Here is an 18886-nt window from a genome sequence, read left to right on the forward strand (position 1 = left end):
TGACAGGCGGGAGTTTATGTTCTGGGTCTGCCGCTCACGCTGTCTGGAGCTTAATTTTGTTCATTCTTTCGGGTCACTTTGCTGGCGGTATCTCACTCCCTGGCACGTCCTGACCCCTACTTTATCGTGGACCCCTACTTCTTGGGATCTTAACTATGGGGATCCTTCTCACTTCCCTCTCTGGGAATCCGCAGGCCCTGCCAACTCGCGATCACTTTAAAAGAGATTCCTCGCTTGAGATTTCCCAGACCACGCAGGGGTTTGCCTGTGGAAAGCACGCTGCGGTGCGGGCTGCCTGTGGTCAGCGCCCTGAGGGGCACACGCCCTCCCCCCCACGCATGTCCAGGTCAGATGGAGGGCAGCTGGGGTTGCCACGCGGTCCCCGCTATTCTGAGGTGGTCCTATGTGACTTTCACTTGGGCGAGGGTCTCTAAGAATTTCAGTATCGCCAGATGCCTGATGTGATTACTAAGGGATCTGTATCTTTGCACTCGGCATCTTGGGCTCTTTTCTGAAGGAAAAGAAGGGTCAGCCCTGTGTCTGCTCCTCCAGTGCACCGGTGGGAAGAGGGACCCCCAGCAGTTCTCTGCGAAGCCCCCACCCCATCCTCAACCCCTCTGCTCACGGAGCAGTAGCCAACCTACTCTACTTTGACGCAAAACCCTGGGAAACTAAACGTAAAGTGTGTAACACGTTCAATAATCTGGCAATTGTATATCATATGAAACATAACTATAAACAGATGTGTATGAAATTGTCAGATTACTCAATGTTTGTATGCAATTTGTGCAGGAACTCTTGCTGGGACGGTGGAATAGCAAAAACAATCGCGCCCTCTCTGCAGAGCACCTCGCATGCGGACACCCCACACCCCGAAGCTCCCACTTATCAGACGGGCAGACTTATCTCCTCTGAACGTGGCGCTGCCACATTCTCGGCGTGGCTCAAGGACGTGGGCTAGAGGCCGCCTCCTGCCTCACTCTCCCACGGATCATGAGGGGGCGCGTGTCTCACTGTGACAGACCTCCCCTTTAAGTATCTTTTATTCATAAAACAGAGATGGGAGGACGGTTCTGGAAGCAGGTGTTTGAGAGGCACGAAAGGAGGAGCGTTAATGCCGCCACATTTGCACTCACCAAGTGCAGGGCTCCCTGACCCACCGCGTAGCCCCTGGGGGCGCACTTCTGACGTCCCTCCCGGACCCGCTGGCCAGCGGCCCCCGAGCGGGCAAGCTTGCACTTGACATTCTCTGCCCTTCCGAAGCCGCTGGTCTCTCTCTAACGCCCTGCATAAGGTGGAGGCACAGGGCATGGTCCAGCCTCACTGGAACAGAGGGTCTGGAGTGCATTCTCTCCTTGCAAACTGAAAGGTCGATTTGTCAAATGCCTCAGGGCCCCAAGAAAGGGTCTCTAGCCCTTGTTTTCCACCCATAACCGAGTAAATAAATGAGACTTTTATCTGCCGGTCTCCTGTGAAGTCTCTGGAGAGCGGGCAGGGCTTCCGTGAAAATGCAGCTTGGCTGTGCGGTAATAATAATGACAGGCTGGTAAAAGCTAATGTCAGCTTCAATTTCCAAGTCATTTTTCAAATTATTTTAATTAGATATTGTTTCAATCTCACTTACATTAATTTAATATCTGATATCAACATTTCAGTTTTCAATTTGTTCAAATGATTTTTTCCAGTCTGCCTGGTTGCCTGCAGTAATTTAAAATACAATGTTTATCTTCAGCAATTTTCGGTGCGTGGGTCCTGGCGAACTGCTATGTTCAATATAAGTGACAGGGAGGGAGGGACCACGGCGCTCTGGAGAGATGGAAATTCACCTCCTTCCCATTTCTCTCTCAACATTAGAGTAAGCAGGTAAAGCTAGAGGTAGGTGCCCATAATAAGATTTTCCACCAATTTCTCTGTGTAATTGGCTTTCCCATGCAAATTTCAGTGAAATCTGATGAAGGTTTTTTTATTATTATTATTATTAAAAGTCCTCTGGACAAACAGCCATATCTCCTTATCAACACATTTTCTGACAATTTTCAGCCATAAGGCCTGGAGCCTGCCCCCCAAAGAGCCTTCTTTCCAGTCGCACCGTAGCGGTTTTAGGTTCTGAGTTTTGTTATACCTGTCCCTGCCCACCTATTAGCACAGACTTTGGTAAAGACACCCTTTGATCACAGCAAACATGAGGTTAAACTCAGCCTCCACATTACCAAGTGAGAGGAGGCAGGGATCTGTAGGTGCCCAACTAAGATGAGAGAATTTGTTTTCTCCTGAAGTTGATAGTTAGAATATCCAGATCTAAGCTACGCTTGAAACGTCTGAAGCACTTACAACAGTGAGTGCATGTTCCAGGTCACTTGAGAACAATATAAAACAAAACGTGATCCACACGAAAGAAATAGAAAGGAGGCACAGAAAGTGGAGAGCATGAAAGAAGGTAATGAATTAAAAACACACACAGTTACAACAATAAATGTAAATAGGTTAAATTTTACTCCCAGGACAAATTCTCCCACTTAGGCCAAAAGTGTTATCTACAAGAAAGACACCTAAAACAAACCAGATTAGAAATATTAAAAACTCAAAGGGTAGGGAAAGAAATAAGGTAAATATAAACAGAAATGAAGGAAGGGCCATAGTATTCACATCAAGACAATATACAATTACATAAAAAGTTATTTTTAAGTGAAATAGAGTAATTGTATGTTAATGTTTTAAAAATCCAAAATGAAGGTACGGTGTATGTGCCAAGAAATCAAACAAAAACACTGCACTTGGTAAAGGAGAATTGATGTGCCTCCCACGGCTTGACAGACAGAAGACCCAACAGGCACCTGCTTCCCATGCTCTGGGGACTGTGCCCAGCGCTTTCTCCACCTTATACTATGTGCCCCACAAGATAGGGCCTTTCACTTGTCCCCTTGCACTAGGGAGGAACACTGAGCTCGCTGCAGGAAATAAGTTCCCTTCCTAAAGTCGCACAGCTACTAAATGGCAGACCAGCCTTGACGCTCTCCCCAACCCATGGGGGACGCACAGAAGACAACTCAGTAGTGGCTGGTCAAATTCTATGTCACAGAAACAAAAATATAGCCGATCAGGTATTAGGTCAGGTATTAGGTAAAGGAGGCCTTCATGATTTCCAAATAGTAAAATTTACATAAATAATTTAATAAATTAAAAACTAGTAACCACATAAAACAAAACTGTCCAATCAGTTGGGTATTTAAAAATACATTTTTCACCAATTCTTAGCTTAAAGAAGAAATCAAAACTATGATTTCAGAATACTGAGCAAATAATGATACAAACACTGTAAATCTAAACCATGTGAGGTAATCAAAGATTTCATCGTGGTGGGTGTGGGCCAGTGACGTTTTCATTGCCACTTAAGAAACAAAGAAAACAAAAACTAGGTGTTCACATTATGGAACCAGAACTTGAGGAAGGAACATGAATAAGAAATAAAATTATAATTAATAAACTATAAAAGAAAACCAGGACTGATGAATAAATCCAAAAGCAGGAGTTTAGGCAAAAAGTACATAAACTCTTACCAGAAGTCTAAAACAGAAAAATAAGACACGTCCAACCCTAGGACTATCAAAAATTAATAATGAAACAGAAAATATAAGCAAAGGTACAGTGGAAATTTTAGAGTTACGAGGTAATACTACTACTTATGTATAAATATTTGGAACTCTTAAGGAATTGAACTATCAGCAAAGAAAATATAAATTACTGAACTGACAAAGACTGAAGAAAGAATCTGAATAGACAACTATGAAGAAACAGAAAACATTGTCAAATCTCCTTGAGGAAACGGATGAGCCCGAACGTGATGGAGCAAAGTTCATCGGGAAATTTGAGGGGTCAGTGACCGTGTGTGGGCACCTCACATGCCTGTGGTTGAGTGAGGAAGCCACAGGGCACACAGGGTCAACACCAGGGGCATGCCCACTGTGGACTGAGGGCAGTTTGGGGCCCTGCCAAGTTCCTCTTCCCTCTGAATGTCCAGGACCCGAAATGTTCAGAGCCTCTAAAGCCTCTTGGGAGAAATACCCTTCCTGCCACACCTTACGAAGCCGGAAGCTGAGTTGGCCAAACCTGTAGGCCAGCAGCTGGTCTTGGGTGGATGGGCAAAGACAAGTCAGTGGGGGAGGGACAGTCTTCTCAGCAGGCAGCACTGGGGACACTTGGCGTCCCCATGCAGGGAACAGAGCTGGCACAGACCTCACACCTTCCACGTTGAAACCCAAGTGTGAAATGCAAAAGTATGAAACTCCTAGGGGAGAGGACTGGAGAAAACCTAGATGAGCCAGGCTGGGGGTGACGTTAGATACAACACCAAAAGCATGATCCATACGAGAAAAAATTGACAAGGGGAACTTTGCTAAAATTAAAAACTTCTCCTCTGCAAAAGACATGATTAAGAGGATAAAAAGACAAACTAGAAGCCGGGAGAAAACGTCTGCGGAGGACACACCTGACAAAGGACTTGTGTGTACACAGAATATAAGCAAATCACACAACACGTATAAAAACTCTTAGAAGTCAACAGCAAGAAAACAAACAACCCACGAAAAAAAGAGGGCTTACGACCAGGACAGATGCCTCACCTATGAAGGCACACAGATGGCAGAGAGCACGTGACAGGACACCCCACACCCCGCAGCGTCAGGGAAACACACGATTACTGTGACGGGAAGAACAACTTTCGCTCTTCTGAGCTGCTGTCCGGGCCTCTCACAGCATGGCCACCTGCCCACGCCCCGAGCGGGGCACTTAGATAAAGACTGAGTTCCTGCCCTGCTTTTCCTGGGGGCCTTTTCCAAATAGCCACTTAGGGCTGAGCCTCAAAGAGCAAGTGGCCCCCACGCCCACCACCTTGTGGGTAAAAGGCTGGCCAGCCTGCTCTCCATCTCTGGTCACTGGTGACCCGGGACGGGGACGCCGTCCCTCGCTCCCTGCAGCCCCGTTCTGAGATCTGCAAGTAACGACGGGTCTGTGTGGGTGTAGTGAAACCACGTCTTCGATCAAAGCGACCCTGCGGGTTTCACCTCCCAAAGTGGGAGCCAGGATGCTGAGGGAGCCACCTGCCTCCTCGTGGGGGTGGCCGTGCCCTCGTGCAGCAGGTCAGGATCTGCACATTCCCGAGTCAGTCCACCCGCTACGGGCCCCCCCGGCACTATCACACGCCGATCAGAGCGGCCAAAATCCAGAGCCCTGACGACAGCAAGAGCCGGCGAGGATGTGGAGTGACAGGAGCTCTCGCGCACTGCTGCTGGGAGCGCAAAGTGGTGCAGCCTGCTTGGAGCCCAGTTTGGAGGCTTCTCACAGAAGTAAACACTCTCGCAGCACACGGTCCAGCATTTACCCAGAGGAGGTGAGAAGTTACATCCACGCCAACACCTGCGCATGGATGTTTCCAGCAGCTTTACTCATAACTGCCAAAACTCGGAAGCAACCACGATGCCCTTCAGTGGACGACGGGGGAGCACGCTGTGGTCCGTCCGGACAGCGGGGCATTATCGGTGCGGAAAAGAAATGAGCCGTCAAGTCACGGACAGACACGGAAGCACCTTAAACGCGTATTACAAAGTGAAAGAAGCCGACCTGAAAAGACAGCGCGCTGTGCGATTCCAACTCCATGACGTTCTGGAAAAGGCACAACCCTGGAGTCAGTACAAAGACCGGGGTTACCGGAGGTTACGGGGGAGAGATGACAGGTGGAGCACTGAGGATTTCTAGAGCCATGACACCATGAAGGGTAGACGCACACCCTTGTGCATCTAGAGAAACCCACAGAACGCACAGCACAGGAAGGACCCCGAACGTACACCACGGACTTGAGTCGACGGCGATGTGTCAATACTGGCTCATCAGGCGCAACCGACGTCCCACACCGACGTAACGTGTCCGTAACGGGGCACCTGTGGCAGGTGGGAGCGACGTGGGAGCCCTCTGTACTTTCTACACGGCTTTTCTGTAAACATAAAGCTGCTCTAAAAATAAAGCCCACTGGAAAACCAAAGGTTAGGAGCCTGTTGTTGTTATTTGCAGTACAGATGACCCTGGGAACTTCAGGTAAAGGGCAGCCAACTGCACAAAGATTATTGCTGCAGATTATTACTGGTCAGCAGGGGTCTAAGCAGCAGTTACCACTGTCCAACCCAACTGACTGGCGCTCTGTGTCTATCATCGCATTATGGGATTTTAAAAAAATTGTTTAAGTTTATTTATTTATTTTGAGAGACAGAGAGAGAGCAAGTGGGGGAGAGGCAGAGGGAGAGAGGGAGGGAGAGAGAGTCTTAAGCAGACTCCATGCCCAGCACAGAGCCGGACACGGGGCTCGACCCCTTGAATTCGGAGACCGTGACCTGAGCTGAGACCAAGAGTCAGACGCCCGACCAACCGAGCCACCCAGGCGTCCCAGGGCTCTTTGATTTCCAAAATCCAGGAGACAGGGCAGAGGAGGAGAGGGACCCTGCAGGAGGGCGTAGCCCCGGCTGCCTCCCCTCTGCTGCGCCACGGGGCCCTGCACCGCACCCCAACACGCGGCAAGGAAGGGAGGGGACATCTGCCCACGGGCCGCAGTACCAGAGGCTCGCTCGAGGCCGGCGGCGGGTCCTGACTCTGCGGCACCGGGATGCCCCGGGAGAGCGTATCCACTGCTAAGTACCGAGCTAAGCGAGATGAACGTTCTCCCAGCTGAAGACAAGCTAGCAAGTGTGATTTGCTTTGACCGCTTTGTCAACGTGAGCTTTCTCTCTGGGCGTGGCAGAAGCCGCACTGTGTAAGGTTAGGTCCCCTCCCTTCCCAACGGCGTGAGGCAAGCGGTCCTCACTATTCATTAGGAAGGGGACGTCGCGTCCTTCTGCGGCACACTGAAATCAGACTGAGTTGGGAAAACATTTTCAATATTTCAACTGACTGCTTCACTAAGTCACAAATAACACAGCTAATCCATAAGGTCACTGGCTCACAAAAACCTATTTGCTCTGCTTCAGAGCGGAGTGAAAATATACGATACAAATGATGGCACGGGTATCAAGCCGGCTCTGGGACCCGCCATCCCCGTGGATGCCTATCGCCGCAGGTAACCAATTCCTCCTTCTCCTTAACGTCATTTTGATAAAGACCCCAGAGACTGCTTGCTCAGGTGAACACGTTTCTTTGCAACCAGGGTTTAATGTAAAGTTTAGCCTAAACTGTGTGTGTTTTCATACGGGTCTATAAACAAAACATCGCTCTGGGTTTTTCATGTTTATCCTAACGCTGTAAGGTGCACAGTGTTACAGCCACCCCGGGGACGTTTTCCAACCCAAACTCGGAAAATCAGGTGAGTCACCAGGAGTCTGTGCAGGTCGGGTGGGAGCAGCCTCAGGGCCTCATCGCTGCTGTTGCCTGCGACCCAGATAAGACCGGGCTGGTGCGTCTGGGGCAGGACAAGATGGACCTGGCTCTTCAGGGACCATCCGGACCTGGGGCTAACGCTGCCTGAGCCACAGGACACGCCAGGCGGAGCCCGGCTCATTCTTCACGAGAGGTGGGGGAGGGGGGCCGTCAAGCACACTTGGCTGGAAAAGATGCAGAGAACGTCGTCCGTATCCGCACGAGCCCGTTGGTCCAAACGGGGGCCCGAAACCAACCTCTGAAGATCCTGCACGAGTTCAACGGGCAAAGTCAATGATCATCAAGCTTCTCAGGGTCTCACAACCCCATCCCCTCACCCAACAGATAAGAAGCCAGGGACACGGAGAGGTCGGTTCTGCGAAACGACTCTGACAGGTAGAGCTGGGGTTCCAAACAAACCAATGGAGGGTTTTCAAAGGATAATGTGAAATCTCTTCAAGAAAACTACCTGGACATGGTTTTCAATTCGATGGCAGCTTGTTAAGGGCCCCCTGGCCCACGATGGCAGGTGGCAGGAGAGGAACACCAGGAATGGAGGGGTCTGGAAAGCCCATCCTAAAGGCTGGACTGGAAGGGGAGGGGCGTCGGGGGGCCCACAGTAGTGCATTTCCCCTGCCCGGGGTGGGGGCAGTCGGGCCTCACGCAGAAGCCCAGCTCCAGGACAGGGGAGGGCAGGGACGTTGGGGGGGTGGGCGGTCCCTGGGCCTTCTCAGGGTGGCTCCCGCTGGAACCCACGCACTGTGCACGTTTAAGGAGGAATTCTCAGCTGAAGCATCGTCAGCAACAATCCTGGGTTTCGATCGCGGTCGCGGCTGACGAGGCCAGTAGGGCCTGGCAGAGGCAGCGCCTCCTCCTGGACGTTGTCTGAACCCCCGTCCCGGGATGGCCTCGGGGGCCCCAGGGTCGGTCCGGTGTCAGAGCTGGACACAGAGCAGCCACAGGTGGCTGTCCGCTCGTGGCACGAGGCTTTCCGAGCTCAGAAAGAGGATGGAAGTACAGAGGTCACCCGGTTATGGAGAAGGCGCCCTGGCTTGCTCTGGCGAGGCCCGCACAAGCACCCCCTGCGCCGGCCGGCCGAGGCCCGCCCTGCCAAACAGGCACTCGCCCCTGCACGCTCGCTGCCCAGCTCGCCCGAGTTTGCGTGGTTCACGTTTGCAGTCCTCACCGTCTGTAGCCGACGGGAACAGCAGCCGACGCCGGGAAAGGCCAAGGCAGCGGTCCGAGTGCATTAAGCGTCTCCTTCTTCCAGAATCTTGCAGAGTCCCAAGTCCGCGCGGCTGCCTCTGCCGGGCCCCGAGTGGCAGAGAGGGTCCCTGCACGCCCAGGCCAGCTTGGCTCCACTCTGTCCAGCGGCTAACTCTCTGACTCCCCGCGGCTGGAGGCCGGCCCTGCCTGGGTGGGGGTGGGGGAGGCCAGCGGAAGCCAGGAGGTGCCTGGAGCTGTCACGTGCACAGGGATCGCCTGGGATCTTGTGGAGGCGCAAGACTGTGACCTAGGGGCCGCGGCTGGGATCCTGCATTTCTGGCACAGTCGGGCAAAGCCAGCGCTGCTGGTCAGGGCCAGTGAGGTGTCAGAGAGAAGCTGGCACCAGCAGTCACACCCTGGAACAGCCGGAAAAGCACGAAATGACCTTTGAAAAGGGAAACCTTGGAAGAAAGGCGGGCAGTCATTTGCAGCATTCTGCGCCAGAAAACGTCCCCAGATTTCTCTTGTTGTGCGTAATTCTAAAACCTCTTCTCAGTTTTTAGGAGTCTCTTATGTTTGGCTCCCTCCCTCTCTAACCATCTTTTTTCCTTCCCCTCCCCCATGGTCTTCTGTTAAGTTTCTCAGGATCCACCTAAGAATGAAAATATGTGGTATCTGTCTTTCTCTGTGTGACTTATTTCACTTAGCATAACACTCTCCAGTTCCATCCACGTTGCTACAAAGGGTCATATTTCATTCTTTCTCATTGTCACGTAATATTCCATTGTGTATATAAACCACAATTTCTTTCTCCGTTCATCAGTGGATGGACACTTAGGCTCTTTCCATAATTTGGCTATTGCTCAAAGTGCTGCTATAAACATTGGGGTACAAGTGCCCCTATGCATCGGCACTCCTGCATCCCTTGGGTAAATTCCTAGCAGTGCTATTGCTGGGTCATAGGGCAGTTCTATTTTTAATTTTTTGAGGAACCTCCACACTGCTTTCCAGAGCGGCTGCACCAATTTGCATTCCCACCAACAGTGCAAGAGGGTTCCCGTTTCTCCACATCCTCTCCAGCATCTATAGTCTCCTGATTTGTTCATTTTGGCCACTCTGACTGGCGTGAGGTGATATCTGAGTGTGGTTTTGATTTGTATTTCCCTGAGGAGGAGCGACGTTGAGCATCTTTTCATGTGCCTGTTGGCCCCCCGGATGTCTTCTTTAGAGAAGTGTCTATTCATGTCTTCTGCCCATTTCTTCACTGGATTATTTGTTTTCGGGTATGGAGTTTGGTGAGCTCTTTATAGATTTTGGATACTAGCCCTTTGTCCGATATGTCATTTGCAAATATCTTTTCCCATTCCATTGGTTGCCTTTTAGTTTTGTTGATTGTTTAGTTTAGTTTAGTTTTGTTGGTTGTTTCCTTTGCTGTGCAGAAGCTTTTTATCTTCATGAGGTCCCAATAGTTCATTTTTGCTTTTAATTCCCTTGCCTTTGGAGATGTGTTGAGTAAGAAATTGCTGCGGCTGAGGTCAGAGAGGTTTTTCCCTGCATTCTCCTCTAGGGTTTTGATGGTTTCCTGTCTCACATTCAGGTCCTTTATCCGTTTTGAGTTTATTTTTGTGAATGGTGTAAGAAAGTGGTCTAGTTTCATCCTTCTGCATGTTGCTGTCCAGTTCTCCCAGCACCATTTGTTAAAGAGACTGTCTTTTTTCCATTGGATATTCTTTCCTGCTTTGTCAAAGATGAGTTGGCCATCCTCTTGTGGGTCTAGTTCTGGGTTTTCTATTCTATTCCTTTGGTCTATGTGTCTGTTTTTGTGCCAATACCATGCTGTTTTGATGATTACAGCTTTGTGGTAGAGGCTAAAGTCTGGGATTGTGATGCCTCCTGCTTTGGTCTTCTTCTTCAAAATTACTTTGGCTTTTCAGGGCCTTTTGTGGTTCCATACAAATTTTAGGATTGTTTGTTCTGGCTTCGAGAAGAATGCTGGTGCAATTTTGATTGGGATTGCATTGAATGTGTAGATAGCTTTCAGTAATATTGACTTTTTAACAATATTTATTCTTCCAATCCATGAGCAGGGAATGTTTTTCCATTTCTTTATATCTTCTTCAATTTCTTTCATAAACTGAGGGTTTCTGGGGGGTGGGAGGGAGGGGTGGGTGGGTGATGGGTATTGAGGAGGGCACCTATTGGGGATGAACACTGGGTGTTGTATGGAAACCAATTTGACAATAAATTTCATAATAAAAAAATTAAAAAAAAATTAATGAACAAAAAGCTTTCGGCACAGTATCTGGTACGGACCAGTACTCAATAAATGCAAACTGGAGATTGATGGTCAAAAAATAAATAAATAAATAAATAAAAAGGAAACATATATTCTCTAGGTAAATAGGAAAAGAATTCAAGAGAATATTCTTACTCTCTTCCCTGATGCATATCTGTAAGATTTTCTACTTGATTCTCTGTAACCCTAGTGAAACCCAAAACTAGAATGTTCAGCAAAATCCCCAAACATCCTATTTTCAATATTTTTAGAATTCAAAATTCTGTTTAATAAGTAAATAATTAGTCATACATATTGGTGATATGAATAAAATTTCCTGAAATTACAAAAACAAAACAAAACAAAACAAAAACCTCTTCTCCCACAGATGAGAGCAGTATTTGCCTACAAAATATCTCATGGTTTTGCCATGGCTTTCAGTACACACACCCTAACTAGGGCAGGTTGGTGTAGACTTTCTTGAGCTCTCGAGACATACGGATCCATCATCTGCCTGCCTGTATACTTACTGTCCGTCTACCTATCATCTGCTTCCCACCACGGCAGCCACAGGAAGCTGGAGATGAGACACCCCTTCGATCGAGCACAAGCCAGGTGCCATATTAGAGCTTTACGTATATTGCCACGAATTCTGAATTCAAGCGAGATAGTGACAGCTCAGTGCAAACAATGAGACAGCAAGAAGGGATCTTAGAAGTCGCCCAATTTAATCCCGATCCCATTAGGGAGCGGGCGGTGGAGGCTGGGCGGGCCTGGCTCTGGCCACGGGGTCTCTGAGCAGCCGCCTTGGGGGAGGTCTCCCACGTCCACGCGCCCTCAATAATCGGGAGCCACGTCTACTCAATGCCCACAGCTGACATAAAGGAGCCCTGGGTGAGTGCTAAGCCCTCAGCCCTGGGCAGGATGCTCTCTGCCTCCTGCCCCTGGAGGTCGTCTGCCCCGTCCGCTGGCGGGTGGCTGAACGCTGCTCCATCGTGTCTGGGACTCTGGCCGCAGGGGTCCCACCACCAGAGTGCTCCCGGAGCAGAGTCCCAAAGACAGAAAACCCAGTGACACCGACCACCGAGGGCAAAGGCCGGCTGTGTGGCGCGGGCGAGCATGGTGGGTGGGAGACGGGGCGTGAGGTGGGCCCTTGTGAAACGCAGATGCTTTTCTCAGGGCAGAATTAACATTTCGCGCTCCCTTCCGCTGTGAAGTCTGTGGGTTGTGACGAGGCTGAGCGTTCACCCGTGTCTTCTGTGCAGGACGTGCGTCTGACTGGCTCCTCGTGAAGAATGGGGGGCAGCCGTTACCTTCACTTGGGAACTGGAGGACTGGAGCGTGAGCTCTTTGGGCAAGAGCCACCAGCCCAGCCAACACTTACCGGGTGCTTACGGTGGACACGCTGTGCCAGGGCGGCGTGGGCATCTCCCCATCTGAGTCCTACAGCGACCCAGGAGGGCACTGAGGCCTCCCGAGGTCACGAGCTGGTGGGGAACTCACACCCCAGGGCGGGGTCTGCACTGGAGTCCCCCCTCCAGCTGCCTGCAGGGAATGACTTCCCGCCTCCTGGGGGTCACTCACTCACCCACGGGTCATGCTCCGTGAGCCGGGAAAGAGGAGCTGGTCAAGTGCTGTGCCCTGAATTTGGGAGACCTAAACATGAAGGTCTGTGCTACGTAGGGGAGCCCCCTCCCCAGAAGTGCTCTCCCTCTCTCTCACCCCCACCCCGTGGCTGCCCAGGCCACGCAGATCTGCCTTGGACCACTGGGGTCCCGAGCAGCTGGGGTGGGGTTCACGTGCCCCGGGAATGCAATGGTCTCACCCACACGCGCCCTTGGAGCACAGGCCGCCTCACCCCGATTAGCACGCCTTCCACCCCTCCCACCTCCCTGCCCCGCGAGCCTCGAGGTGAGCCCTCCCCGTCACTCTCACGGACTCTGTGGGTCTCCCGGGTCAGGGACGACTCCCCACGTGCAGAAACCGTCCTGTTTGTTGAAGTGACTTGTGCCAGAGGCAAGCTTCCTCAGAGAGCTTCCCCCAGGACCCGGCGTCTCAGGGGGACTCCCCCCCACACCCTGCCCAGCACATCTCTGAGTAGGAAGGCAGCCACCTGGGGCCAGGCCCGAGGTCAAGACATGCCACCCAGCCACGTGCCCTGGACACACACGAAACTGACGGTGCCCACCGTGAGCTGCGGGGGGAGAAGCAGGTGAATCATACCGCGAACACAATCCCTGGTTTGCCCCCAGGCCGGGCAGGATGCCCCACAGAGAAAGCCGGGGCCCTGGGGGCGGGGACGCAGTCCAGGGCGCCGGGCAGACCCCAGGACAAGCTCTGGGCTTCCCCGCAAACAAGCCCAGTGTCACTTCCTTGCCACGTTTCCCTTGACCACAGCTCTGGACTATTCTGAGCGCACGGTGCGTTAAGCGATCACAATGACAGTGCGCTCGCATCTGTGACTATTTGGTCACAAACGTCTCAATCAGCCAGTGTCTCTGGCAGGCTCTCCTGCGTTGCCGCGTTCGGGGTGTAGCGAGCGCCCTGCTCTTTACCACCTTTGTGGGTCAGCGTCCTTTCCCGAATGTCCGCGAGCTGTTCCCCATAGGTGAACTCTGCAGATGGACGGGCTGTGAGCACCGCCAGCCTCCCCGTGCGAACGGGGCCGGGATGGGGGGGGGGGGGGCGTTTGCTTCCTTTACTTCTCCTGCTTCCCACTGCCTGAGGTGGTGCCGGAAATACCTTCCAACTCCACCCCTTCTAGAAGGGGCTTCCCTGGGCCAGACAGATCAAGGAGCAGACAAATGTCACCCGAGCAGGGGCAGCCTCCGAGGAGGCCAACAAGTCGACGGAAACGCGGGGCTACTCACAGAGCAAGTACTGTTTGGATGAACTGAATCTTTTCGTGGGAATCTAAAAAGTCTTCGTTCGTTGCCCCCAAAATCTGAATCGCCTTCCTGCTTCTTTCGGCGAGGGAGCCCCGTCCAGGGTACAGGCGAGCGTGCGGATCCACGGAAGGCCTCCTTCCTTCCCTCACGCGAGGGGGCGGGCGGGCGGCACATGCCCTGACGGGGCCGGGGGTGGCGGAGAGGAACCGAGAGCCCCTTCCGCAGCTGCGGGGGCCGCAGCCAGACGGGGCTTCTCCGCACCGGCGCTCAGAAGGGCAGCCACGGCCGGGGGACGTGGCCGTCTTCCGAGCTGTCTGAGCCTGGGTCCCCGGCTCTGCCCGCCAGTCTGTGCACCAGCCAGCGGCTTTTCCGGAGCTTCGCGGCTCAGAGCTGGCTCTGCCGCTTACCGGCAGGAATTCTGAGAGAAAGCAGAGGCCTGGGCTGAGGGAGGGGTCCCCAGAGGGTGAGGCTCAAAGGCCAGGGCCCTGGCACGAGAAAGGCGGGCCCAGGCACGCTCGTGTCCTCGCTCTGCTGAAAGGACACGCTGGTCCGGGGCCGGAGCGGGACCGCTGTGAGGGAGCCCCCTCTGCTCGTGCACACGATGGCCCGTGTGTTTCCAAATGAATGCTGGGAAGGCACTTCAGGAAGGGCAGTTCCAACGAGCCGGGCCATTAGCCTACGACCCTGTTTTCAGGAAGCGCGGCGTTGGCACAGAGCACGGATTCCTGAGCGGTGCTCAGAGCCCTGCAGGCTCAGCGGCCTCTCTGGGGCTCGTGAATGAACCAAAAAGTACGAGTCCTCTTTGATTTATTTTGATGGGCAATTCTACATTTTAAAAAACGTTTCTTTATTTTTGAGAGACAGAGCACGAGCGGGGAGGGGCAGAGAGAGGGGGAGACACAGAATCCGAAGCGGGCTCCGGGCTCTGAGCCGTCGGCACAGGGCCCGACGTGGGGCTCGAACTCACGGACCGCGAGATCGTGACCTGAGCCGAAGTCGGACGCTCAACCGACTGAGCCCCCCAGGCGCCCCTATGGGGTAATTCTATAGACTCTGTTTTTAAATATGATTAAGGATTGTTTACGGTAAGTTGTGAGACCGTTCAAAGTTTAAGCTTTAGTAAACTCAACTTCGCAAATGCCTAGAGTTTACTATTGATGAACTCCACGTGCCAGTGAGAACGGCTGCTGTGCACAGCACGTGTCAGAGCTCCTACTGTATACAAGCGCACCAACACTGGCAGGAAACCTTTCCGTGGGCCGTGGTTGTCTGTTGCCATTTTAAACGGCCCTCGCCCTTTATTTTTTTTAAGCATGTTATTTTGACATATATCAGAGTTACAGAAAAGTTGTAAGAATACCATGTGGGACCATGCATACCTTCATCCAGATTCCCCAAATGTAACTTGTTTTTTCACTATGCTCTCCTCCAAATTCCCTCTGTAATTTACGCTTATATTTTAATTTCATTATTCTGAACCATTTGAGAGGCAGTTGTAGACACGTTATCCCCACAAGGGCATTCTCCCACATAATCACAGTACAGCTACCGAGGTCGGGAAATTGACATTTACTTGGTACTAATATCTAATCAAAAGAATTCATTCATATTTGTCCAATCGTTCCCAGTACCATTTTTATAACAAAACCAAAGCCTAGATCATTGTCACGTCTCTGTCCCCCCATAATTAAAAATAATTTTCCAGTCTTTCTTTGTCTTTCGTGACATTGAAAGTTTGAAAGAGTGCCCATCAGGTATTTCGGGGAGTGTCCCTCACTTTGAGCTCTTCTAAGGTTGCCTCGTATCAGATGCAGTTTTGCACTTTGGCAAGAGCAGCACAGGCGTGGTACATGTCCCTCTCAGTGTGTCGCATCGAGAGGCACACGGCCGACTCGTCCCGCTGCAGGGGCCCTGCACTTGCCTCACGTACAAAGCCGCCGTCCGCCGGGTCCGTCGCTGCGAATGTCGTCGCGTTCCCACTGCGGCTGACACATGCCTTAGGCGAGACCCACCCCGATGTGCCTCACACTTTTACCCCCTCATTTCAGTCTTATTGACGATCCTTGTCTCAACCAAATATTATGAACATTTATTTGATCTTAATATGAAGAATATCAAACGTGAGAAGATTTCAAAGGCAGAGATGAGACACTTCCGTTCTTACTGCAACAGAGTAAGAGGGGAGGAGAGGGCGGGGGAGTCTGAACAGGAGCCGACTCACGCACGTGCTGTCCTGCCATCATTTGTACGTGAGCAAACATTTGGGAGTCTCAGGCATACGGGATTCTCCTTCCCTGAAGCAAAGTCTCCCTCTTGTTTTCGTCTTTTTAAGGAAGCGAAGCCGAGCTCCTTCCTGTTTCCCGCTCCTCTGTGCACCGCCCCTCAGGCGGAAGCCTCCTGCCCCGCGCGGCCGACCCGACAGCTCCCGGGCCAACGGGGCACCACCCGCCCTGGCCGCCTTCGCTGCAGGCTCCCCTCACCTTCTTTGAGCATTCGTGTCTCTCCCGCTGGGCGGTTTTTAAGGGTTTCTGGCTTTGAGACCTCGGCAGCCTGGCTGGGATGTCCTTGACTCTTCTCTGCTTGCTCACGTGGCTTGGGGCTCCCTGGGCTTCATCTTCCATGGGGGGGGTGGAGGGGGGCGCTACGCATCACCCTTCTCTCCCTGCTCCCCGGGACTCCTGTTATGCATGCGTTTGTCTGCTCGGCACTCCTCAGGCCCCTGGGCTCTCTTGATTTTTTCAATATTTTTCTCTGTTCTTCAGGTTGGATGGCTTCTATCGATCTGGCTTCGAATGAGCCGATCCTTTCTTCTGCCGTCAAGCCGATCCAGTGACCTTTTCGTCTTACAGAGGCTTTTCTTTTCTCAGATCTCTATGTGGTCTTTTGTATAGTCTAGTTTTCTGCGCAGGTTCCCCATGTGCCCAATCGTACGATCGTATTTTCCTTTTAAATTCTGGGGCATATTTGTAATAGTTGTTTTAAACTCCAGAGTCTCTGTCTATTGACCACTCTCTTTTTTTTCCTCCATTATGGGTCACATTTTCCTGCTTCACATAGTGATTTTTTTTTTTTTTTTGTATGGTGGACAGACATTTTGATTGGAACAGTATAGGAACATAGTTACACCTTATTAATTACTTTTTAAGTTAGAAATAACTGATTTATTTATTCATTAGTATCTACTTGTCTTTCTTTAGAGCCGCTTACTTTACACTGTGCGCCAATAGGTTTTGTAATCTGGAAGTTCCCGTTACTAAAGGAAATGCAAACACTTTGTCCTGCTTTATCTTACCCCACGTTTTTCTGAAACAGGGATGCTTAACGTCATTGGATCTCACTGCAGCTACTACACGGATGTGTGAAGATTCGAATGGAGAGGAAAGGTATTCTGCCTCAACTAATTTTAAAAAATACTGGGAGTCACGGGGCTTAGCTCTCTGTTTTGTTGCAGAGATGACACACGACATCACGGGCTCTGTGGGTTTCACGGCCATCCATGTGACTTCTCAGGTGAGAACCTGTTGGCCATGTGCTTTCCCTCTGCTGCACATCCAATCATCGCCAAATCCTGCTGAGGGTCCCGTCAGTACCATCCGGTCACCCATCTTTGCCTCTCCTGCAAACAGAAGCCAGAAGGGTGCCTAAAATGCAAGGCTGGTCACGTGAAGCCCCCAGAGGTGCTGCACACGTCTCACCAGACAGTCCTAAGCTCCCCGCCTGTCATTCCGGGGCATCGACCACACCCTGCCAGGTGGCTCTTGGGGCTTTTTGCGTACGTCTGCTTCCGGCAGAGGGCCCTCCCACCTCCCTCACCCATGCCAACCTTCCTCGCTTGGGGGGTTCCATCTCTTCATAAGTCACCTTGTGGGAAGCCCTTCTGGCACTTCTATGACCCTAGGGCAAAGGCTGGTTTTTTGTGAAGGCCACCATGCAGGTCCCTAGCAGAAGTGGAACGTGGATTCAGAGTTACTCACATGTGAAGCCTGGAAGATTGTGGAGGGGGACGCGAGGTCTCTTGTCACCTGGGCATGAGGGGCCCCAAGGGTGTCAGTGAGGAAAGGAAAAGGTAAGAGAAGACGCCGATCCTTGATTTCTGGGGCAGATCGTGAGGGCTCTCATTCCATCCACATCATCCTAGTCCAGAGCCTGACAAAGAGCATTGATGGGAGCACAAAGCCATCCATGGAAGGGTCCCCAGTGGCTTAACACCTCCACGTGTCACACTCTAGGGTGACTCGGGTGAGGAGGTCACACTGAGATCTTCATCTTTTTCCTCTGGAGAAGATGCTTAAAAAGCCCGAGAGGCGCTGGACCCATTAGTCCACAGGTCCTGCTCCCGTCACCAACTCCGTTCGTGGAAGAGAACGAGGTGTGCCCCCTGAGCTTCAGGGCGAGTCCTGGCTTGAAAGGGACTGACCGCCTTCAGCCCTTAAAGCCAGAAGATGCGAGCGATGCGTGTGGGAGGCTGCACCCCTTACATCTTCTAGCTCTCCCTCGCCCCGTTCTCACGATCAGGGGACGTGAGCCTTGCGGCCATCTTGCTCAACGGCACCATTTTCAACCGCTGTGACTTGGGGCTTAATAAGCATTTGACACATGTTGTCTCTCGCGCTGGCACAGTCAGGCTGAGATTTGGACGTAGCGTGACATGTGGAATCTTCCAGATCTGAGGCAAAATGCATGGTGGGGCTATTTCGATATGTTTTCATGGTAACTTGAGCCCGGCTGTTCAAAGACAAGAGCCAGTCTCCGTGAGGACAGAGGAGGCGGCCGCGGAATGGGCCGGACACAGTAGGAAGTCAAGTGTGTGGCAGAGTCATGAGGGGTCTCCTCTGCCGGCCAGAGGTGGCAGTCTCAGGGCCGGAAATTCCTGCACTGACTAAGGTGAAAATGCAGGGAGCGCAGTGGCCGGATGGGGGCCATGATGAGAGGAAGGACACGTGAGCTGAGCAGGTGAGTACCGCCCGGGGCCGTTCCTGGGGACACTTGGCTCTGCCTGGCCTTGCGGCCACAAGTCCTGAGGTGACCACCCGGCCGTGTCGACACAGGAGGGGTGGGGGCAGATGTGAGACACACAGCATCACACGAGCAGACGGCCGGGTGGCCCACCTGCCACGCGCTC

At 52.0% G+C, this 18886-nt stretch overlaps 1 protein-coding gene and 1 long non-coding RNA gene across 8 annotated transcripts in view; both read right to left on the minus strand.

The window, feature by feature from the left end:
- PTPRN2 (protein tyrosine phosphatase receptor type N2) overlaps nt 1-18886 on the minus strand; it is an 801801-nt gene that overhangs the window by 281464 nt on the left and 501451 nt on the right. The gene's annotated exons all lie outside the window — the stretch shown is intronic.
- LOC123384104 lies at nt 11586-13058 on the minus strand. The gene is made up of 2 exons (XR_006594727.1): nt 12261-13058; nt 11586-12161 (listed from the first exon to the last, which is right to left on the minus strand). It is a non-coding gene; the product is annotated as an uncharacterized LOC123384104 (long non-coding RNA).

This window comes from Felis catus, chromosome A2 (genome assembly GCF_018350175.1).
Source record: "Felis catus isolate Fca126 chromosome A2, F.catus_Fca126_mat1.0, whole genome shotgun sequence".
Classification (NCBI taxonomy): domain Eukaryota; kingdom Metazoa; phylum Chordata; class Mammalia; order Carnivora; family Felidae; genus Felis; species Felis catus.